This window comes from Branchiostoma lanceolatum, chromosome 9 (genome assembly GCF_035083965.1).
Source record: "Branchiostoma lanceolatum isolate klBraLanc5 chromosome 9, klBraLanc5.hap2, whole genome shotgun sequence".
Lineage (NCBI taxonomy): Eukaryota > Metazoa > Chordata > Leptocardii > Amphioxiformes > Branchiostomatidae > Branchiostoma > Branchiostoma lanceolatum.
In genome coordinates this window covers 1,999,322-2,022,777 of record NC_089730.1, presented here as the reverse complement: position 1 = coordinate 2,022,777, position 23,456 = coordinate 1,999,322, and the positions used below count along the sequence as shown (strand labels likewise).

At 42.1% G+C, this 23,456-nt stretch overlaps 1 long non-coding RNA gene across 1 annotated transcript; it reads right to left on the bottom strand.

Moving 5' to 3' along the window:
* Positions 1-19,466: 19,466 nt before the first annotated feature.
* LOC136441831 (uncharacterized) lies at positions 19,467-23,152 on the bottom strand. The gene is made up of 3 exons (XR_010756935.1): positions 22,756-23,152; positions 21,225-21,326; positions 19,467-20,719 (listed from the first exon to the last, which is right to left on the bottom strand). It is a non-coding gene; the product is annotated as an uncharacterized lncRNA (long non-coding RNA).
* Between the last annotated feature and the right edge of the window lie 304 nt (positions 23,153-23,456).

Genomic DNA, 23,456 nt, shown 5'->3' with positions numbered 1-23,456 from the left:
CCTAATCGTTGTGCAAAGTCAGGACAGACAAAAAGTGATTTCCATGAGGTTGTATTCCGGATAGGTAATGTAGTTCAGAGTTTTGCTCTCAACTTATAAGGATTATTTCCAGCAGGGGTAATTGTTGGAAGGTGCAGTCTCGGAGGGGTGGCTGTGCGTCGGTTGAAAGGTCAAGTCCTGTAGGGGGTAAATTTGCCCCGTTTGGTAGATGTAGTCCCGGAGGGGTTGGTTGTGCACCGATAAGTATTTTTAGTTCTGGAGGTGGTGGCTGTGCGCCAGTTGGTAGGTTTACGTAGTCCCAAAGGGGGTGGCTGTGCGCCGGTTGGCAGATGTAGTCCCGGATGGAGTTATTGTGTGCCCGTTGGAAGATGTAGTCCTGGAGAGGGTGGATGTGCACCGGTTGGTGGTTGTAGACCCGGAGGGGATGATTGTGCTCCCCTTTGTAGGTGTAGTCACGGAGGGGGTGGGTACGCTCCCGTTGGTAAATGTAGTCCCGGAGGGGGTGGGTACGCTCTCGTTGGTAGATGTTGTCCCGGAGGGGGTGGGTACGCTCCCGTTGGTAAATGTAGTCCCGGAGGGGGTGGGTACGCTCTCGTTGGTAGATGTTGTCCCGGAGGGGGTGGGTACGCTCCCGTTGGTAAATGTAGTCCCGGAGGGGGTGGGTACGCTCTCGTTGGTAAATGTAGTCCCGGAGGGGGTGGGTACGCTCTCGTTGGTAGATGTTGTCCCGGAGGGGGTGGGTACGCTCTCGTTGGTAGATGTTGTCCCGGAGGGGGTGGGTACGCTCCCGTTGGTAGATGTTGTCCCGGAGAGGGTGGGTACCCTACCGTTGGTAGATGTTGTCCCGGAGCGGATGGGTACGCTCCGGATGGTAGGTGAAACCCCGGAGGGGGTGGCTGTGCGTCGGTTGGTCTGTGTGGTCTCAGACGGGGTTGCGCACCCATTGGTTGGTGTAGCCTTGGTTCAGAGTGTGTGTTTTTTGGTGCCAAACTGTAATTAAGAAAACAACACTTTGAGAACACAAACAATGAGGCACCATAGTTTAAAAACGAAAAGTCAATCATGGTTTTATGAAGTAGCACTCCAAAATATCCATTCAAGTTTCCGACTTCATGGCATAATTTGGCCTGAAAAGTTTCATCGCGTATGGCCTGATGATAAGCCTGGTTGCTGATTTGTGTAGCGGAAACAAAGAAAAAGCTCAATTAATACGCCGGCCAGGCTATGAACATGCCTGTCAATTAACACGCCGGTTGTGTGCCGGATATAAACATACAGGTTAACAGGCCGGTTGTGGGCCGGATATAAACATACAGGTCAACAGGCTGGTTGTGGGCTGGATATAAACATACAGGTCAACAGGCCGGTTGTATGCCGGATATAAACATACAGGTCAACAGGCCGGTTGTATGCCGGATATAAACATACAGGTCAACAGGCCGGCTGTGAGCCGGATATTAACATACAGGTCAACAGGCCGGTTGTATGCCGGATATAAACATACAGGTCAACAGGCCGGTTGTGAGCCGGATATAAACAAAAAGATCAACAGGCCGGTTGTCTGCCGGATGAATGATACATGTTTTTTACTGGAAGCTGCGTTTGCACTTCTTTATTCCCGTCTGTTGATTTGCTTTCGAACTTAATGAACTAAAGTCTATCGTGATAAAAGAGACCTAGCTAAACCTTAAAGGTTTCAGCTTGCTTTCTAGAAAATAAGAATTTGTACCTTGAGGGGTAAGAAGGGGAGTGTTGGTACCGGGTCCAGACGGCTTGAGGTTTGGTAACTGAAGTTTGATGCGACATGGCGGTACCTGCAGTACTTGAAACAACCGGCTTGGGGACTGTAGATGTCACCGTCCGTATTGCCGGTTGTGCAGTTCGATTGTCAGCCTTCCTGGAATGTTTGGAGCAACCGCAATAGCAAGATAAACCCAGGCCGAATGTAACAATACTCAGGCATAAACACACGATTCCGGCAGCCAAAAGACCAACGGAACCATCCCTGCCTCCAACAATGGTCATGGCAAGACTCGGAAAAAACAAAATGAAACCAAATGCAAAGGAATAAAATCCGCCCAATAATGCACGCGTACGTATAGGTCGCTCAGGGCCACCTGACCTTTTCTTCCTACCGCCGGAGCCTCCACTGTACCCGCCGCCAAAATCAAAATCAAAACCCCCTCCGCCACTGTCGCAACCTCCCCCTCCGCCATCATAACCACCCCCTCCGCCACTGTCGCAACCTCCACCCCCTCCGCCACTGTCACAACCCCCTCCGCCACTGTCACAGTCACCCATGGATAGTGGGATCTGCTCTCGCCTCGCTTTGAGAGTAAAACACGTAGTAAGCTGGCGTTCAGTAACGAGTGACACGACTGAGACGTATGTTAAGCGCAAAGCGTACAAATTGTACAAATTCGGAACAACACGTCCTATTTGTACATTTCCTCCAAACAAAAATAGCACGCTGCTAGCTCTAGCGTCATTACCGAGACACACCCATTGGCGAGTTCATTCAAGAGTTCTAGCAGGGATATTTGATCATGCAAAATACTCAAAGTGACTAAATTAGTCAATGTCGGTAACCCCTTATATATAATTTGCCTCTAAGATATACCTTAGTCTAGAACAAAATATCTGTCAGATAAACTAAAACAATGACAAAAGACACAAAGAAACCATCGTATCCAAGCACTACCTTATCGAACAATTTATTCGCCCGGTTATTAACTGAATAATTGACCCATGCAGGAGTGTGGCCGATGATTATCAAGGGTGCAGTGTAGCTAAAGATAGGCATTACGTGAGGAGTCGTGCCTCACAAAATCATTTTATGGACTAGAATCAAGTATCGAAGAAACCAAATTCAGTGAACCATTTTTTTTCAAATCAGCTTAATGAAGAGGGTTTCTAACAACCTAATGATAATTATGCTTGATACAGTTTATATACAACCGACCGAAAGAAAATCCTTTTATATCAAACTAGTTGAACATTGATAAAACATACATGAATCTTTTTTTTAATTATCATACTTTGGAAAATTTCAATTTGTTGTCCTTCAGAACATCTCTGTATTGAACGAAGGGTAAAAAGTTTGAATTTCTCGAGGCGGTTACTTGTCTGTAATAAGTTTAATGAAGTGAGCAAGCTCAACCTATGGGAAGAATGACTTTTAAACTATGACCGAAGAGCAAAATGAGTATGACCAACCAGTCGTACCTCACTCGGTCAATGAACCTACTACAAGAGGCTTGTATGCATTTTTACAGATTCAACTTTATTATCTTCGCCGAGAAGATGATGTTTTCAGTTACTTGAGCTGTTCGGTGGGTCTGTATGTATGTCAAGAGCATAACTTGAGAAAGCTTTAATTGATCTTCATGATTTTTAGTAGGAGTGTAGTAGTTGTGCAAAGGAAGGCCAAGTTAAAAAATCGTTAACCTTGTTAACTCTGAATTCAAGCAAAAGACACGTTTATAAATAATTCTTACAACAGTACTTTGATATATTAAGGTTAAGAGTTTATTTGAGTGCAACAATAAAGACATAACTTTACTGAGTGAAGACGACAACTGATAAAGGTACAAGATTTTGGATCAAGCGCGATAAACTAAATCTAATGGCATTGCTACATATATTAAGAAAGGTAGCGAAATGTTCTCTAATGTGAATTAACTTCCTGAATGCTCTTTGGTTGCTTAAATCTAATTACACGTGCATATTTTTGCCATGTATTCATAGTTTCAAACGTCATTCGTCCTATAGGTTAATCTTGCACACTTCATTAAACGTTCTATACACAATTAATCGCCTCGAGGGATGGAAATTTCCACCCCTTTGTTCAATGCTGAGTTGTTCTGTAGGTTGACAAATCAAAATCTTGCATTCATCCGGTTACCACCGGTCAATGACAGACACGTACCCAAGCTGCGCAGTGTACACATCACAGTGACTGCTTCTCATAGGAAAACATGTTAAAATACAACAGAACAAGGCTTTATACAACTTTTTAAAACTTACTTATGGTACCGTCCGTTCGATGTGGAATGGCTGGAAAATGGGGGTCGATGACTGAAGTTGACAATGGGGTTGGATGGTCTTGCATAGTCACATTTACGGGCTTCGTCCTCAGACACACTTACAGCTTTGCCGAGAATATCAGTCAATTCATAAATAAGCTTTTCGTTAAGGAAATGATCCATTTGATTTAATCACAAAAGAATTTCTCGAGAGAATTTTTTACCAAATATGAGAGAACAATCTCAATTTGTGCAGTTTTTGACACCCCCCCCCCCCACACACACACACACACATAAAAATAAAAACTTAAAAGATACCCCACATATAGCAAAAATGTGGAGGTAGCATTAGTAGAATGGTTTATTTCTTTAAATCAAGCTGCGTCTCTAGGGCTGAATTATCAGGTTCGTTCACTTTATAACGGAGCATATTGCATTCATACTAAGCAGTATAGGGTGTACAATGTCTAAAATGTAGAATGCTGACAGCTAAATCTCCCATGGTATTGTTGAAAGCAGTTATAAGATTGTGGATTTTGGTTAATACATCTTATATTTCATCAAACTTATAGTTCATCCACCAAATATTACACGCATTAACATATATCAAGATTGTAACTTCAACTTATCTTATCGTATACATCGTACACTTATCGTATATGTTTAAGGTAAATTTTTGTGTTTGCAATTGCAGTGTTATCTTGTGAAACATGAAGTTCCATAACTAAAATATATTTTATAAACCCTAACAACCAAGTATATTCAAACAAATGTAGCAATTATGTACATGCTTTCCGCTTTGCGAAATTTCGTCACAATACGGCCATGTAGTCAAACTTTCTAGCGTATACATGTTCTACCATATATATTCACTGTTACGGTAGTAACATAGGTTAGTGTTATTCTTAGAGTTGTAATATAAACTCAACGTAGACGATTATGTTAGCTATGAACAATGACATTATCATAGTCATTGTGCAAAGTCAATAAATCGTTCTTCCCATGAAGTTGTTTTCCGACACTGGATGGATAGCTAGGTGATGTAGTTCGGAGTTTTGCTGTTATTTAGGATTTTTTCCAGCAGGGGTATATGTTGGAATGTGCAGTCATAGAGGGGTGTCTGTGCGTCGGTTCGAAGGTATAGTCTCGGAGGGGGGTATTGTACGTCGGTTGGTAGCTAGACGTAGTCCCGAAGGGGATGGCTGTGCGCCGATTGGTAGTCCTGTAGAGGTGGTTGTTTGTTGGTTAGTAGGTGCAGTCGCGGAGGGAGTTAACGCTGATGTGCTCCGTTTATTAAATAGTCCCAGAGGGGTTGGTCGTTTACCGACTGGTAGGTGTAGTTCCGGAGGTGGTGGATGTGACCCGATTGGTAGGTTTAGTTTTACATAGGGGAATGTGTGCCGGTAAGTAGGTGTAGTCTCGTAGGGGGTTGTTGTGTGTCTTTTGACAGTTGTACTCCCGGAAGGGGGATTTTGTTTGCCTGTTGACAGATGTAGTCGGGGGGAGGGTATTGTGCGCCTTCAGTTGATAGTTATAGTCCCGGATGGGGTTGGTATGTTCCCATTGGTAGGTGTAGTCCCGGAGGTGGCGGTTGCGTGCCGGTTGGTAGGTGTCGTCCCGGAGGTGGTAGCTGCAGCTGTGCGCCAGTTGGCAGGTGTCGTCCCGGAGGTGGTGGATGCGCGCCGGTTGGTAGGTGTAGTCCCGGAGGGGGTGGCTGTGCACCGGTTGGTAAGTGTAGTCCCGGAGGTGGTGGATGTGCGCCGGTTGGTAGGTGTAGTCCCGGAGGGGGTGGCTGTGCACCGGTTGGTAGGTGTAGTCCCGGAGGGGGTGGATGTGCACCGGTTGGTAGGTGTAGTCCCGGAGGTGGTGGCTGTGTACCGGTTGGTAGGTGTAGTCCCGGAGGTGGTGGATGTGCGCCGGTTGGTAGGTGTAGTCCCGGAGGGGGTGGCTGTGCACCGGTTGGTAGGTGTAGTCCAGGAGGGGGTGGATGTGCACCGGTTGGTAGATGTAGTCCCGGAGGTGGTGGCTGTGTACCGGTTGGTCGGTGTGGTCCCAGTGGTGGTGGTTGTGTTCCCATTGGTTGCTGTAGCCCCGGTCCAGAGGATGTATATTTTGGTGGCAAACTGCAATTAAAAAAAAGAAGACAAAATATACATTATCTAATGTCTCGAGACTTGAAGGACCAACTTACGACTTAGAAAGCTAGAAGAATGTTACGACATATGGTATGATCATAAATGTAACAAACTTTGAGGTTTTTGTTTAACACATGGAGCATCCTTACTGTTTAGTTTCTGTAGTAAGACAACCTTTGTTGGAAGAAGCCGAGGAATGGCCATTGGTTGAGATACCTGCCACTGTTCCTTGAAATACCTTGAGTAATTCCCTAACGCCTCGACTCTTTTCTTGGTCATATCCTTGGTCATATGAAGCTGACAGGCTGATCAATGCACAAATGTACTTCACACCCTTATGAGGCATTATTATCGGTAATCTAGTCTAGCCGTGCACATGTATATGTATTGATTTTTTCAAACCTTGGGCAGAAACAAGGGAGTATGATAAATCTATTCAACCCCCTCTGTATGCAGATAACAGGGTTCTCTTTTAGGGATGTCTTTTTGCAACTTTGTAAGTCTCTGTTACTTCAGGCATCAAATCACTCATATCCCTTTTATTTCAAGATTAAGCCATGTTGATTTGAGTGTAATTCATATGGATGACATTCGTGTGTGCATCAATTTTTGTCCGTTTCCCCCTTTTAAAAGTTTTGGACCATACTTTAAATCACACAAATCAGCTGCAAATGAGCAAATATAGGCCGTAGACTGTAAAAAAAAAAGAAGAAATTTCTGAGAATGAATGCTAACGTAAATAATAAATATCGTTGAATTCCAAGGTCAATTTCAAAGTCGAGAAGATATGAAAGAACAAAAATGAAGACTCTATTATTTGGTATACCATACAATGTGTCTTTAGTCATTTGCTCAACCTTCCTGACAACTTAGATTTGATAATGAAGGCAATTGTTTTTTGCCAATCTTTTTTTAAATAGCACGCTCGCATCAGTTTTGGGATTCACAGAGGATGTCATCCATATAATCAAATCAACATGGCCTTGTAAAATATCTTGCGCTATGTAGTTTTGTGTCGGGATATTTTTATTTTGCATTTTCTGAGAGGAAGTGCATGACAATACATACAAAGGGTATACATATTAAAACACATCTTTACCTGTTGTCCGGTTGTGAAATACTTTGCCTTTCAATATGGGGGCTTTGTAATCCTACCTGGCTGCGAAGAACATACATTGTGTAAGTTTCACACCTTTTCATACCTGTGTCTGCAGACAAAAGACAAGACATATCAAAGGCAACAATGGCCCTTATGTTGGTGTTTCGGAACAGACCATTAAAAGTGTAAAGGGGTAATGTGGAAATAGCAATAACAGCCATTAATGTCTCTACGGTAGTCTTTCTTATTAATACGGTGACTTTCGTGCGCCTACGGAAAATCAACGAAAGTGACTTGAAAATATAATTGTGTTCTCATGGTCAGACGTGTTTTAATGTAATGCGATATTCCGTACATTTTACGTTTTGCTGATATAATACAACAACTGTAGGATCGAAGTCATTGATAAGAATATTCCTCATGGCCAAACTTGATTGCAGTGGAAGTCCCTGTGTGTTTTATCTATGGATCGCCAGAGGGCACTGCCGGACTGTGCACCAGTCCATGTCAAGATATGTACAGCACCATGTAGCAGCGTCCTCAAGCGATCCACGAGCAAAGCGCACGGTTTTTTCTGCTCCGGATTTTGTTATCAGCACCATCAAGGGCGGTACCACACGTTGTCATGGTGGGAGCTTTGCTAAGATTTGGTTTTTGTTGTCTTTAAATTTATGTAACTTTCAGTGTTTTTAGACACAAAATCACATTTGACGGGGTATAATCGCCACAAAGGGGTCTTCAAGATACATGCTCATTGTGTAACGACAAAATGATCTTTTTTATCAAAAAGGGTACATGGTAAAAATCAATTTATTTCGTGGGCTGACTGTACATTAGCAGCTTAATTTTTTTTCCAATGGAAGGGCTCTTTCGAGGTTAGATGACAAAACCTTCACAACAATTTTAAGTATTTTCATGTTCTACAATGTTCTACAATGTATGTGAATACACACACGGTGCCTCAGAAAAATTTGGATAGATGCACAAACTCTTCCAAATCGGTCATAAACGGTGGTTGTCCCGAATATACGAAATAGAACGAATTAAAACGAAATGCTTCGCAATGATTACGAAATGGAAACGAAATGGAAATGGAAACGAAATGAAAATGGAAAAGAACGAAACGTAATGAAATGGAAACGAAAAGAAACAAAAAAAAAGAATTGGTTGAAATTGGAGCAAAAAGATCAAAACAAATAGTAGCATATAACACTGATGCTTACCATTGGTTTCTTCGTTCCAACATGCGATGCTATCACCGATGTCGTTGTCACTGTCACATGCAGCTTCTGATTTTACTCTTGTTACTTCTGCTGGAACTACAGTTACGGTCAAGCTACCACTTTAATACTACATATACCACCATTACTAATACAACCACTATAAAATATAATACCTCTACTAGTACAATCTTTACTTTAGCTACTAAGCTACATCTAATGTAACAACTACCACTGTTACTACTAACATTTCTACATTTTTTGTGTGGCCACCACCAGGCCATTTTGAATTTTTGTCTAGAAAAAACACAAGCTCCACTACCATTGCTTCCATCACTATCGGGGTTATTGCAGCTTTAGTTTACTTCAGTTTTACTATTACTACTTCTGCTGTAAATGCTATATAACACCTTCAACCAGCTGCAGTATCTCCACAACTTCTTCTAACGATGCGACAACCACGATTACTACCACTACTACTACCACAACCACCCCACTGCTACTACTACTACTACTACTACTACTACTACTACTACTACTACTTCTACTTCTACTGATACTACTACTGATACTACTACTGATACTACTTCTACTGCTACTGCCACTCCTACTACTTCTACTACCAATACAACAATCACCACTTCTAAGACTATGCTACAACTGAAACCACTAATGTTACATGCTACAACAGAAAGAAACGATTCTGATACTACTAACATGTCTATGTTTTTCTGGGCCAACACCAAGCCTTTAAGATTTTTGTCCAGAATCATACCCAAATTCGACATAACTAATTACATGTATGAAAGATACAAAGAAACAATAGAAAATGCTGAAAACTTTTGGCGACAAAGTTGTAAGTTGGAGTTGCATTGTTTAACGTTACGAAGTCTCAATGATTTAGAAACAGAAATGCCAAAGGCTCACCAAATCCAACAGGTTAATACTTAGTGTACTTTTAGTTGCAACTGCTACAAATACACGCGCGTTTTGCTGTAATCTACAGTAACGTTACACCACAAAACACTGCAATGCACAACTCTTGTCTTATTACAGTTTTTTTTACAAGTAGACTATGGTCTACTATAACATGAATGTCAGAAGGGTGCATAATCTAAATCAGGGGTCCTACAACTACTGTGCTACATAGGTTCGGCTTCTCCACGTCTCATGGCCGTATTGAGGAAGGTTTGTTTGAAACAGAATCGTCAAAACGGATGAGAATTTTTTCTAGTGCCAGTCTTGAAACTAAACTGTCTTGAACCATGATTAAGAAATATATATACATCGGTGGCAGTATGTAATTATGACGACTGTCCTTGTCTTTATGCAAATCGACACGTGATACACATTCAGTGTTATAACAGTGCTAGACGTTATCATGCCATACCCAGCTAGCGTGCGATCTCTAAACGTTCAGTGCATCTACAAACCACCATCAAGATTTTGACTCATCTGAGCGTACAGCGGTAGTTATCTTTATTTATTTGTATCAGGCCCATGGCCCATAAAAACAGACACAGAACAAAGATTTACAAAGCTACACTTACAAATACTTTACATAATGTCGCCAGAATGTGCTATGCCTATGGCAAAAGCCGTCCGAGTGTACAAGCACTCTAATTATATCATTGTCAGACGACAGCAGGCGTGTTACAAATGAGTAGGTGACCTTGCGACGCCTTGCGTCAAACATGTCGGTCCGGTTATTCACAAACAACCAACTAGTGCTTGTATGCCTGCCGACGGAAAAGAGCATTTTCATTGCGCTGTGGTAAGCCACTCGTAGCTTGGAGATCGCACTCACGCTGTAATTACTCCAGATTTGGGCACAATACATCGGGGAGCAATACGCTGAGAACAACTCACTTTTTACCGCCGCTGAGCAGTAAAGCTATGGTCACACTAAACTCACGTCGTACCTGCGATGGGGTTTCTTCCGTCATGACAGCGCCGTACGTCGTACGTTTGGGAAAAACCGGGTGCAATAGTTAACACATACAAAGTGGTGGTCACATTTAACGTAGGTACATCGTACGATGTTTTTTTTTTAGTGTACCTAGGTCAATCGCAGGTAAATCGCAGGTAAATCGCACGTAAAAGTAGCCATCGCCGAGCGTCCTACGTCGAAAAATACAGCTCAAGATGATTTTGAACATGTTCAAAATTTTCCCTCCGTCGCCGTACGATTTGTATTGCCCCCAATACAGACTTCACTACGGCCTTCTTTTTATAGCAATGAGGTGAAAAATGTATACATTTCGATCGTTTTCTGATGGTTTCAGTTTTCCCTGATATTGCCGATGTTGTTGAAAAGTGCAGCCACCAGAGCACAGTGGCAACCGTTGTACCGCGCGCCCGCTGAAGAGCCTGCTTTCAAGGCTATGATTTTCCACGTGTCAGATCAAGTATCGCGCGCAGGTGATGCATACGATTGTTTCATGGCTATACACACGTGGGTTCATAATTATATCAGACCTCAGTCCCATCCTGTCTCTACTTTTAGTTTGCCAAGAGAACAGTTTGCGAATGGCCCAGAAAAAGAATATGACAGGCCAGTTGTATTGTCCATCAAAAAGAAAGCACATAATAGGCATAAAACGTCAAACAAAAACTGAAATTGAAAATAGAGACAGGATAGGACTGAGGTATGATCTAATTATAAACCCAGGTGTATAAAGACATAAAGCAATTATATGCGCCTGGTTCTTGACCTGACACGTAGAAAATCTAAACTTGGAAGCAGGCTATTCTACGGGCGCACTGTTTTCTTGTTGCTATTGTCTTATGATGGTTACAATTTGCATCAGCATCGGCAATATATCAGGGTAACTGAAACCATCAGAACATGGTCGAAATCTATGAATTCGTCACCTCATCATTAGATAAAAAAGGCCGCAATGAAGCCTAAATATGAGGCTATAAAAATCGTACGACGTTGGATGAAATTTTGAACATTGCCCGACGCTCTGCGATAGCTGATTTTACCTACGATTTACCTGCGATTTACCTGCGATTTACCTGCGTTGTACGGGAAATGCATCGTACGTGCATCGTAGGTACGACGTGAGTTTAGTGTGACCGGGGCTTAACGAAACCGCCGGAGGAGTGAGTTTGCCCGAGAATAAAAGCCTCTGACGTGAGCTCGGATTGCTGCGTCATCCGAAAGATCAGGGGTAATTATATACCCAAGATATGTGGTAGAAGAGGCATACTTTAAGGCGGTACCGTACAGCATCAGCGGCGGCAAAGGCATACTCATGCGGAAGCGGCGACACGGCAAGTACATACATAGTGTTTTCGATTCATTAAACAACATGTCAATATCCGCTCCAGATAGCTCACAAATACTGATCAGTCTCTGCAACGCTTTAACAGACGGACAGACGAGGCAAATGTCATCCGCGTACATCAAGTGGTTGACTAAGGTGTCCCCAACATAGCAACCAACTCCAGACCTCAGTAGCTCGGTACTCAAATCGGATACATACACATTGAACAAGATTGGTGACAATATGCTGCCTTAAGGCAAACCATTCATAGCGGTAAATGTATCAGAGAGGGTGTGGCCCCACCGGACACAGAATGACAACGTACTATACTACACGACCAGGAATCTAACTAGGTACATCGGAACCCCTCGATCCATAAGTTTTTTAAACAATGTCCAGTGATTTACACGGTCAAACGCTTTGGATGCGTCCAGAAAACATGCAAATACAGGAGAGCCCCTTTGTCGATAATACTGAATAATTTCTTTGAGGGCAAATATACATAGATCAGTTCCATGTTTCTTCTTAAATCCGAACTGGTTGCTCGGGGAGCATAGGAAATCGTCAAGGTATGTCAATAGTACAGATTCGATAACTTTTAACAAGGGGTTGGCAATTGCAATCGGACGATAACTGTCCTTGTTCGAAGCATTACAGCTGGGCTTCTTCAATACCGGGACAAGTACAACGTTCAGAATGCTAGGTGGCACATAGGCGTGTCTAAGCATAGAGGAAATTAAAAATGAAAGCAGAACGGGTAGTTGGGGCCCGGCGTTCTTGAGATGCTCAGCTGAAATGCCCTGCACGTCACTGGCCTTCCCATTGGATAAGTCATTGATAGCATCACATATCTCTCCTACTGTTACCGTGGTTACATCGCTAACATCGGATTCCATTGCATGCATAACAGATTGCTTTTGATTAGCGGACTTAACCGAATTAAACAAGGAACTGTAATAGTTTCTCCACATATTGGCAATATCTGTAGCCCCCGTGTAACCATCAACCGTGTTGGGAAGATTTGGCTTGGAGCGGTTTTGCGAACGCAGAGCATTCCAAAAACTCTTGCAACCCCCCTGATGAAGATGCATGGCAAGCGCGTCCGCTCTAGACTGGGCCTCAGAGCGGCGACACTGCCTCAGTAGCAGCTTAAATTTCGCCCTTGTTTTACGCATAATATTCCAGACCGCTCCATGCCTAGGACGGCCCAACTGCCGCCAGAGAAGGAAAGCATCTCGGGCGGCTTGATGGGCCTCCTTGACAACGGCGTTCCAGCCGGGTACAGAGTAAGGGGAGGATCGTTTCTTATTAGGGAGAGAAGCGGAGGCGGCTGCATGAAGAGTGTTTATTATCTGGTTGGAAAGGTGAAGGATGGCATTCTTATGAGTATCATTATCACAGTTAGGGTTGTTACAGTAGAGAACGTCATCGGGAATGGGGATATTAGATAGGAGTGAATCAGAGTAGGTTTGGTAGCGAAGCAGACCGGCTGGAGTTGCGCGTTCCCAATTAACATACTTAACATTCATAGGTGGGTTCTCAGCTGTATTTACAAACAATGGCTCCCAGTGGAACGATACTTGCAGTGGGAAATGATCGGACGACAGGAAGCCATGATCAACCTTCATGTCTATGATGTTGTTATGCATGGTTTCAGAACAGACGCAATGGTCCAACCAAGATGTTGTCCCATGAGCGTCACTGAAGTACGTAAACGTGTCATTGGGAAGCAACTCAACGTCGCTGACATGAAGGTTGTTGTCCTGACAAAACTCATACAGCATAGGGGCAAACCGCCCGTCAGGACGGGTGTTAAAGTCACCCATAATACAGATGTTAGAGATACCTAGATCATTCGAAAGTGACTCGATCTTACCAAGATTTTCCATAAACAGATCAGCATGATTAACACAGTCAGTTGGCATATAAACACATACAAGGAGCATTTGTCTATCTCCAGACTTAACACTTATGGCTAAAATTCGATCCTCATCGCAACTCTCGATACTGACCTCTAGACCAATGTTCTGCCTCCAAAGGACAGCTACACCGCCATATGGGCGACCTTGAAGAATACCCTCCTCTGTGTTAACGGGGGAGGTACCGAAAGCTAAGAAATCATCATCGACTTCTGATAAAAGGTGCAGGTCCTGCGGGAGTAACCAATGTTCCTGCAGTAGGACAATGTCGGAAGTTTTACAAAGGTCTTTCACAACCTGAACAGAGTTTTTCAGCGATCGGCAGTTGTAAGACACAACATTCAAGGGAGTCAACTGTCCTTTGTTGTTATCCATTAGTGATCACGAGGAGCAGATCGTTGGTAGAATTTCCTTACCAGGATACCACTGGGCCAGAAATCCGGCGACAAGATCTTTTCAGAGTCGGCCTTTCCGATCACCAGCTTGAAGGATGCGTAGGAGCCAAAACGCGTCACCAGTTTCTCACAGTCTACAAGCTCCATCTCGTTGTCGTGTAGAAACTGGGTCAAGGATTCAGCGGATGTTTCCACACTGAGTCTCGACACAAACACCTCAACAGGTCGGGGTTTCGCCACTACGAGGGATCCTTTGTTGGATGCCCTACCAACGATGGCCTTGCCGCGTCGACGACGACGGACTTGCGTAAAGCCGCTGTTGTCGTCAGTAACACTGGGCCTGGCAGGCGAGGAAGCCAATGTTGTTGTCGGGGCTACAGTTAGTTGGCGCTGTTTTCCTGTTAAGCGAGGGGTCGGAGGAGGTGCCGACTTATCCTGGCTTAGCACAGTTGCGTAGGATCGACACTCTTGACTGATCGGGACGTCCTTCATGTGATCAGATTTGATGTCGCGAAGTTGTTGCACTTCAGCTCTGAGTGAGGCAAGCTCAGATTCCATGTTCTCGACCGATCGGGCGTTGTCCTCCATGGCTTTGGTGAATTCCGATCTGAGCCTGAAGTTGTCCTGCGAGGCCTCCCGTATAACGGCCATCTCCTGCCTTACCATCCTGACTTCCTGCAGACACAGGGACACGTCAAAGTTGGTAAGATCAACAGCTGGGAGATGCAGCTTTACTGAGGCGAACATCGGCACCTCAGTCGGCGGGGTTGAGTGCAGAACCTCGAGAATATCCAACATGTTGGACGAACACCTGTCAGCACCCCGTCGCTTTTTGTATCGGTCTGGGGGGCTACAGAGACCATAGACAAGCTTCTTGCTGGTCTCAATATCCTCCTCAGTATAAGTCTCACAACAGACTTTGACGATGATGTCGTTTGGAGTGGTGTCCATCTTGTTTACCACATAACACAGTAGATCATTCACATATACACTAGAACGGTCACATGTAGCTCCTGGATCACTACACCTAGGCGATTTGTCGTCTGAGACACATCTAGGGCACAGCAAGACGTCCCCCTGACAAAGGCGAGCGCCGCCAGCCTTGCACTTATCACACTTTGGGAGACCTTAGGGGGAGGGGGGCGCCCTCAGAAATCTGACCGGTAGAAATAGGTCCAGCGATGACAATCGTGAGCGGCTTGGGTGTGCAGGGTGCACAGACAGGAGAAGCCCGACTTCGTCCAACTGGGGGATCCAAATAGGCTCATAAGAGCACACAAAGATCAGGTGAAAGGACTAAAAACAGGACAGCTAAAATTCCGCGTCCTTCACCGAGCGACACCTAGCGAATCCTGTACGCTCAGATGAGTCGAAATCTTGATGGTGGTTTGTAGATGCACTGAACGTTTAGAGATCGCACGCTAGCTGGGTATGGTATGATAACGTCTAGCACTGTTATAACACTGAATGTGTATCACGTGTCGATTTGCATAAAGACAAGGACAGTCGTCATAATTACATACTGCCACCGATGTATATATATTTCTTAATCATGGTTCAAGACAGTTTAGTTTCAAGACTGGCACTAGAAAAAATTCTCATCCGTTTTGACGATTCTGTTTCAAACAAACCTTGCTCAATACGGCCATGAGACGTGGAGAAGCCGAACCTATGTAGCACAGTAGTTGTAGGACCCCTGATTTAGATTATGCACCCTTCTGACATTCATGTTATAGTAGACCATAGTCTACTTGTAAAAAAAACTGTAATAAGACAAGAGTTGTGCATTGCAGTGTTTTGTGGTGTAACGTTACTGTAGATTACAGCAAAACGCGCGTGTATTTGTAGCAGTTGCAACTAAAAGTACACTAAGTATTAACCTGTTGGATTTGGTGAGCCTTTGGCATTTCTGTTTCTAAATCATTGAGACTTCGTAACGTTAAACAATGCAACTCCAACTTACAACTTTGTCGCCAAAAGTTTTCAGCATTTTCTATTGTTTCTTTGTATCTTTCATACATGTAATTAGTTATGTCGAATTTGGGTATGATTCTGGACAAAAATCTTAAAGGCTTGGTGTTGGCCCAGAAAAACATAGACATGTTAGTAGTATCAGAATCGTTTCTTTCTGTTGTAGCATGTAACATTAGTGGTTTCAGTTGTAGCATAGTCTTAGAAGTGGTGATTGTTGTATTGGTAGTAGAAGTAGTAGGAGTGGCAGTAGCAGTAGAAGTAGTATCAGTAGTAGTATCGATCAGTAGTAGTAGTAGTAGTAGTAGTAGTAGTAGTAGTAGTAGTAGTAGTAGTAGTAGCAGTGGGGTGGTTGTGGTAGTAGTAGTGGTAGTAATCGTGGTTGTCGCATCGTTAGAAGAAGTTGTGGAGATACTGCAGCTGGTTGAAGGTGTTATATAGCATTTACAGCAGAAGTAGTAATAGTAAAACTGAAGTAAACTAAAGCTGCAATAACCCCGATAGTGATGGAAGCAATGGTAGTGGAGCTTGTGTTTTTTCTAGACAAAAATTCAAAATGGCCTGGTGGTGGCCACACAAAAAATGTAGAAATGTTAGTAGTAACAGTGGTAGTTGTTACATTAGATGTAGCTTAGTAGCTAAAGTAAAGATTGTACTAGTAGAGGTATTATATTTTATAGTGGTTGTATTAGTAATGGTGGTATATGTAGTATTAAAGTGGTAGCTTGACCGTAACTGTAGTTCCAGCAGAAGTAACAAGAGTAAAATCAGAAGCTGCATGTGACAGTGACAACGACATCGGTGATAGCATCGCATGTTGGAACGAAGAAACCAATGGTAAGCATCAGTGTTATATGCTACTATTTGTTTTGATCTTTTTGCTCCAATTTCAACCAATTCTTTTTTTTTGTTTCTTTTCGTTTCCATTTCATTACATTTCGTTCTTTTCCATTTTCATTTCGTTTCCATTTCGTATCCATTGCGAAGCATTTCGTTTTAATTCGTTCTATTTCGTATATTCGGGACAACCACCGTTTATGACCGATTTGGAAGAGTTTGTGCATCTATCCAAATTTTTCTGAGGCACCGTGTGTGTATTCATATACATTGTAGAACATTGTAGAACATTAAAATACTTAAAATTGTTGTGAAGGTTTTGTCATCTAACCTCGAAAGAGCCCTTCCATTGGAAAAAAATTAAGCTGCTAATGTACAGTCAGCCCACGAAATAAATTGATTTTTACCATGTACCCTTTTTGATAAAAAAGATCATTTTGTCGTTACACAATGAGCATGTATCTTGAAGACCCCTTTGTGGCGATTATACCCCGTCAAATGTGATTTTGTGTCTAAAAACACTGAAAGTTACATAAATTTAAAGACAACAAAAACCAAATCTTAGCAAAGCTCCCACCATGACAACGTGTGGTACCGCCCTTGATGGTGCTGATAACAAAATCCGGAGCAGAAAAAACCGTGCGCTTTGCTCGTGGATCGCTTGAGGACGCTGCTACATGGTGCTGTACATATCTTGACATGGACTGGTGCACAGTCCGGCAGTGCCCTCTGGCGATCCATAGATAAAACACACAGGGACTTCCACTGCAATCAAGTTTGGCCATGAGGAATAGTCTTATCAATGACTTCGATCCTACAGTTGTTGTATTATATCAGCAAAACGTAAAATGTACGGAATATCGCATTACATTAAAACACGTCTGACCATGAGAACACAATTATATTTTCAAGTCACTTTCGTTGATTTTCCGTAGGCGCACGAAAGTCACCGTATTAATAAGAAAGACTACCGTAGAGACATTAATGGCTGTTATTGCTATTTCCACATTACCCCTTTACACTTTTAATGGTCTGTTCCGAAACACCAACATAAGGGCCATTGTTGCCTTTGATATGTCTTGTCTTTTGTCTGCAGACACAGGTATGAAAAGGTGTGAAACTTACACAATGTATGTTCTTCACAGCCAGGTAGGATTACAAAGCCCCCATATTGAAAGGCAAAGTATTTCACAACCTGACAACAGGTAAAGATGTGTTTTAATATTTATGCCCTTTGTATGTATTGTCATGCACTTCCTCTCAGAAGATGTAAAACCAAAATATCCCGACACAAAATTGCTAAGTGCAAGATATTTTACAAGGCCATGTTGATTTGATTATATGGATGACATCCTCTGTGAATCCCAAAACTGATGCGAGCGTGCTAATTAAAACAAAAGTCTGGCAAAAACAATTGCCTTCATTATGAAATCTAAGTTGTCAGGAAGGTTGAGCAAATGACTAAACACACATAGTTTGGTATACCAAATAATGGATTCTTCATTCTTGTTCTTTCATATCTTCTTGGCTTTGGAATTGACCTTGGAATTCAACGATATTAGCATTCATTCTGTGAAATTTCTTTTTTTTTTTTTTTACAGTTTACGGCCTATATTTGCTCATTTGCAGCTGATTTGTATGATTTAAAGTATGGTCCAAAACTTTTAAAAGGGGGAAACGGACAAAAATTGATGCACACACGAATGTCATCCATATGAATTACACTCAAATCAACATGGCTTAATAAAAGGGATATGAGTGATTTGATGCCTGAAGGCTTTTGCAAATACAGAGTTGCAAAAAGACATCCCTAAAAGAGAACCCTGTTATCTGTATACGAAGGAGGTTAAATAGATTTATCATACTCCCTTGTTTCTGCCCAAGGTTTGAAAAAATCAATACACACACATGTGCACGGCTAGACTAGATAACCGATATACTGTCTCATAAGGGTGCGAAGTACATTGATCAGCCTGTCAGCCTGAATTCCATGGCGAATCGTTGCTATTAGTGAGGGTATTGCCGTTGAGTTCATCACTAAATCGATGAATTTCACGGCCATGGAGTTCATCACCCTATTGATGAATTGCACGGCCGTGGAGTTCAACAATCCACGTTCTTCTGATATAGCTCGTCAGCTTCATATAACCTCCTTGAAATGACCAAGAAAAGAGTCGAGGCGTTTAGGGAATTACTCAAGGTATTTCAAGGAACAGTGGCAGGTATATCAACCAATGGTCATTCCTTGGCTTCGTCCAACAAAGGTTGTCTTACTACAGATACTAAACAGTAAGGATGCTCCATGTGTTAAACAAAACCCTCAAAGTTTGTTACATTTATGAAGTTTAATTCAGTCTTTAGCTGACTGACATATTTCACACCACATGAAGTAATGTTTAAGTATAGGACACGTTAAATTTCAATATGTTGCTCTATCCCATATGATTGTATGTAAACAAACTCATTTGTATGCTCTTATTTGTTCGCGCTATGTATGTATGTATGTAGTAGACCTTACAGAAGTTGCTGTACTTTTGTTGTGTCAATTAAGATTGTATCTTCCCTCAGTAAGACATCTGGAGTCACATACTAGTATAGTTCCTATCTAGAACTTTTATTCTGCCTGTCAATCAAGTTTGGCTGATGTGGCTTTTTTAGGGGTTCAAGGCTATAAATGTGACACAGAACACAAAGTTCAAACTTAATAATCATATGTTTACCTCGCATGGAATTGGTATACAATTATGACCTAAACATTACAAAACCCTAATTTCATTACATGTTCAACTTTGATAATTCTATTCCATGAAAACTTCAGTATATGACTTTACCTTTTGTTCCTATTTGGGACCGGTTTTACTTCCGACGTAACACATTTACTTAAAAAGTTCTCACAAAGTCTAAGAGCATTCACCTTTGTAATTCTCAATGAAACCAATTTCTTTGAAACTAACAAATGTTAAGAAAAAAGGTTGTACTAGTAACATTAACTCTCATAACTTATCAGGTTAGTACCTTAAAACGACTATTTCATTAAAAAAACTGTCGTATAAGATTGACCCATGGCACCGGAAACAACTGAGACGTCTAACAGGTCACATCTACCCCAACTGCATCTATATTCAGTAACATTAAGTTGTATACTAAGCGTAAAACATCACCACTACAAAATGAAGTCCACGGTCACAAATGGTCTCTCTTCGGCCACATCCTCCGTACAGTAAGTTCTCAATATTGCTTTCAGCAAGAAACTCAAACCAGGACATGGAAGGCCCTGTGAGGGGCTCCACAGTAGCCTAATAGATGACTGCACCTTAAATCAGAACATGAGAATGGAGGCCGAGGGTCATGTGCTAAAATTTCCGAGGAAAATAGCAGCAAACAAACGACAATGGGTCACGATGTACAAAGACGTGCACTGATAAACAGTCGATTCACAACCAATTGCAAGAACAGTCAATGTTATTATTATAATTATCTAAAAAAACAGTGTTATACTTATAAAGGCCTTTCCAATGATGTCTGGAACACCTGGATTTTTTTGTGTGCATGCCTCTGAGATTAGGCTGCATTAATACATCTTTTAATTTACATTTTTCTTTTAGGTAGCAGTCATTGGGCACCTGACAAAATAATAATCATACACATTATCTGTTTTAGTTCTAAAAGGTGCCATATCTTAAACACTTCCATTGGTAGTGAGAGAGCTTAGATTGAGTAGGTCCAATAGTTCTGGAGTATTATTTCACACGTGTCTTGGATACAGAAGGAACTCTAGTCGTAAAATGATGAGTTGAATGTCTTTTTCAGTGCAGCGTTTTTCACCCGTGTTTGGCCGTAGGGACACTGCAATAAGAAAGAGACAGACATCAAAATCACTCATTTCTAAACATATGCTTATGGTATTTCTTAAAATTGTCAATAGAAATATAGTGATGATAGTTGTTCAACAAAAATCTTCCCAGACACACTTCTTGAATCAAAAGAAGCTGAAACTGCACATGTATATAGTACATACCTGTAAAAGCTGGTGTCTTAACAAAACATGCCAAGGAGAGCATAATTTTCTAAAAAAGGGCGTGACCTAATAACTCTCAATGATGTCATTGTTATGTCATACTACTTTGCATAACTTAGTGTCTTGCAATAAAGTAGTTACATGCACCTGATATTAAATGAGTGACAAGCCTGCCTTCCAGCTCAAAAATCTCAACTGAAGTTTTTGAGCAAAGTCCCTTTGCAAATTGTCTAAAACCTTATTTGTGGAGAATTCTACAACTTGTTTGCTAGATCAGGTGGTCTGGTAGAGAGAACACATATACATATACATATATAACGATGCTGTACTCACATGTCTACAGGCTGAACCACAACACGTCCCTCTCCGGAGATGTGCCAGCCTGGTGAACACTGTGTAACCTGTCGCCGGATCAACGTACGTGTCTTGTCCGTCCTACACATGAGGGACAACAAAGAAAAATTCTCACTTCTGTTAATCCAATCAAAACAAATTTACTACAAGGATTGATGTTCTATTGACCTGTACATAAAATTAAGACTAAAAAGGTGATCTTGCGGTTAGACTTAGAGTTATTGACTATAAATCTAAAACTTTCTGGGTTTGAATCCCTAGTCAGGCCCAATAGTGTACTAGTACCCTTGGGAAAGGCATTTTATGCCTTATTTCCTCACTCAACTCATTAAATTTTGAGTACTTGCAGATAAAGCCTGAGGCCCCAAGTCAAATGCATGTTTGAGAAGAGCCACACCTTGAGCATATTAAAGAACCCACCACACTTTATCAAAAAGAGTAGAGGTCCATCCTGGTATGAGTGGATCAAACCTTACAAGTTACAGTCTGGTCTTACACATCTTGTACTAAATAATGTACCAAACTGGTGTACTGTCATTCCTTGAGGCAGTTTATCGGTCATGCGAAACAAGTAAACAAATCAATCAAGCACTGCAGTGGTGCTGTGGCAGGGTGTTCGGCCCAGAATCCTGGGTCTCCTGATTTCTCTTGTTGATGTTGTCCCCTTGGGAAAGGCGCTTACTAGTAACACGGATTTCCTCACTTCACTCACAGGTGTAAGTGAGTACCAGTAGCTAGGTTTGGTTAGGGATGTCCTTTGGATAGGACCTGCGTTTGAGGAGACCTTCACCTCGGCTCGAGCATGTAAAAGAACCCACCACACTCATCCAAAAGAGCAGGGGTCCTTCCCAGTGTGAGACAGAGTGGTGTGCATGCAACTTGCACTATTCAGTACAAACCTGGTGTGTTATGCCTTGAGGCTTTTTACAGGGTATGCAATACAAACAAACAAAGCAAACATTTAAACACACACACACAAACACACACACACACACTGACACACACACTGACACACACACACACACACACAACTAACTAGCAAGGAAAGATGATGACATATCAGCCCAGGTTGCCATGTTACCCAGGATGAAAATAAGTTGTCATCTTACAAATTGAAGAGTGTCATAGGGTAATCATGATCTGATTTGAATACAAAAGAAGAGAATAAAAACACTATAAATTTCCTGTTGTAAACAAAAATGCAGAATGGGCTGTTCCAAAAAAAAAAAATGGAGGGGGGGTTGACGACACAATTTTCTGCATATTATTCAACCCCCTTTATCCCGGTATCCCGACGACTTCAACCCCCTTAATCCTGCATCCCGAAGACCTCGACCCCCTTTATCCCGGTATCCCGACGACTTCAACCCCCTGAATCCTGAATCCCGACGACTTCAACCCCCTTTATCCCGGAATCCCGACTACTTTCAAACCCCCTAAATCCTGAATCCTGTCCTACGTCGTCAACCGGGGGGGTATTTTTTTTTTTTGGAACGGCCCAATTTCTCACCCCACAGGCCTTCTGGTGCGCGAAGTGTACTCTAAGCTGTTTGCTGGACAGTCTTTCATAAACGACATCGCCGTGTGTGACCACAGTGTCCCTCGTAGCATCTCTTCTTGTTGTTGTTGTTGATTCGAAGGACAAAGGATCCGGAGACAGTCCCATTCCACTGCTGTCACTTTCCCTCGCCAAACCCGTCGAAACGAACAAATTACGTCTGGAAAGACTTCTACACCAAATCGACATTGTCTGAAAGAAATCAAAACACTCAATGCGTGTTCTGACGATGTTTGAATGACTGGGAACTGACAAAAATATCGAAAGTTGGCGCATTGTGAATCTCTTGACCTGTATGAACAGCTGGCGCAAACCCGGAAGTCATACCAATCACGAATGTGGAATATATCATTTCATTTTAGGGTAGCAAATTGTTACGGTAAATGTTTTCCCTAAAATTCTAAGATAGCAAGGAGGTTTATTTTATATGATGAAAAATGTTGAGAATGTCATAACTTTATAACGCCAATCATTTCAGTTATGACATGAAAATTGATTTAGAATATTTTTGGTTTTGGAAAACAAGTATTTGTTGCAAATCTCCCACAAATGTTAATGATACTCACAGAACTATTGTGCCACAAATCCAATATGAATTGATATATTTATCAATTTATGATATGAAAATGGGAATTTAGATATTTTTTTAAACT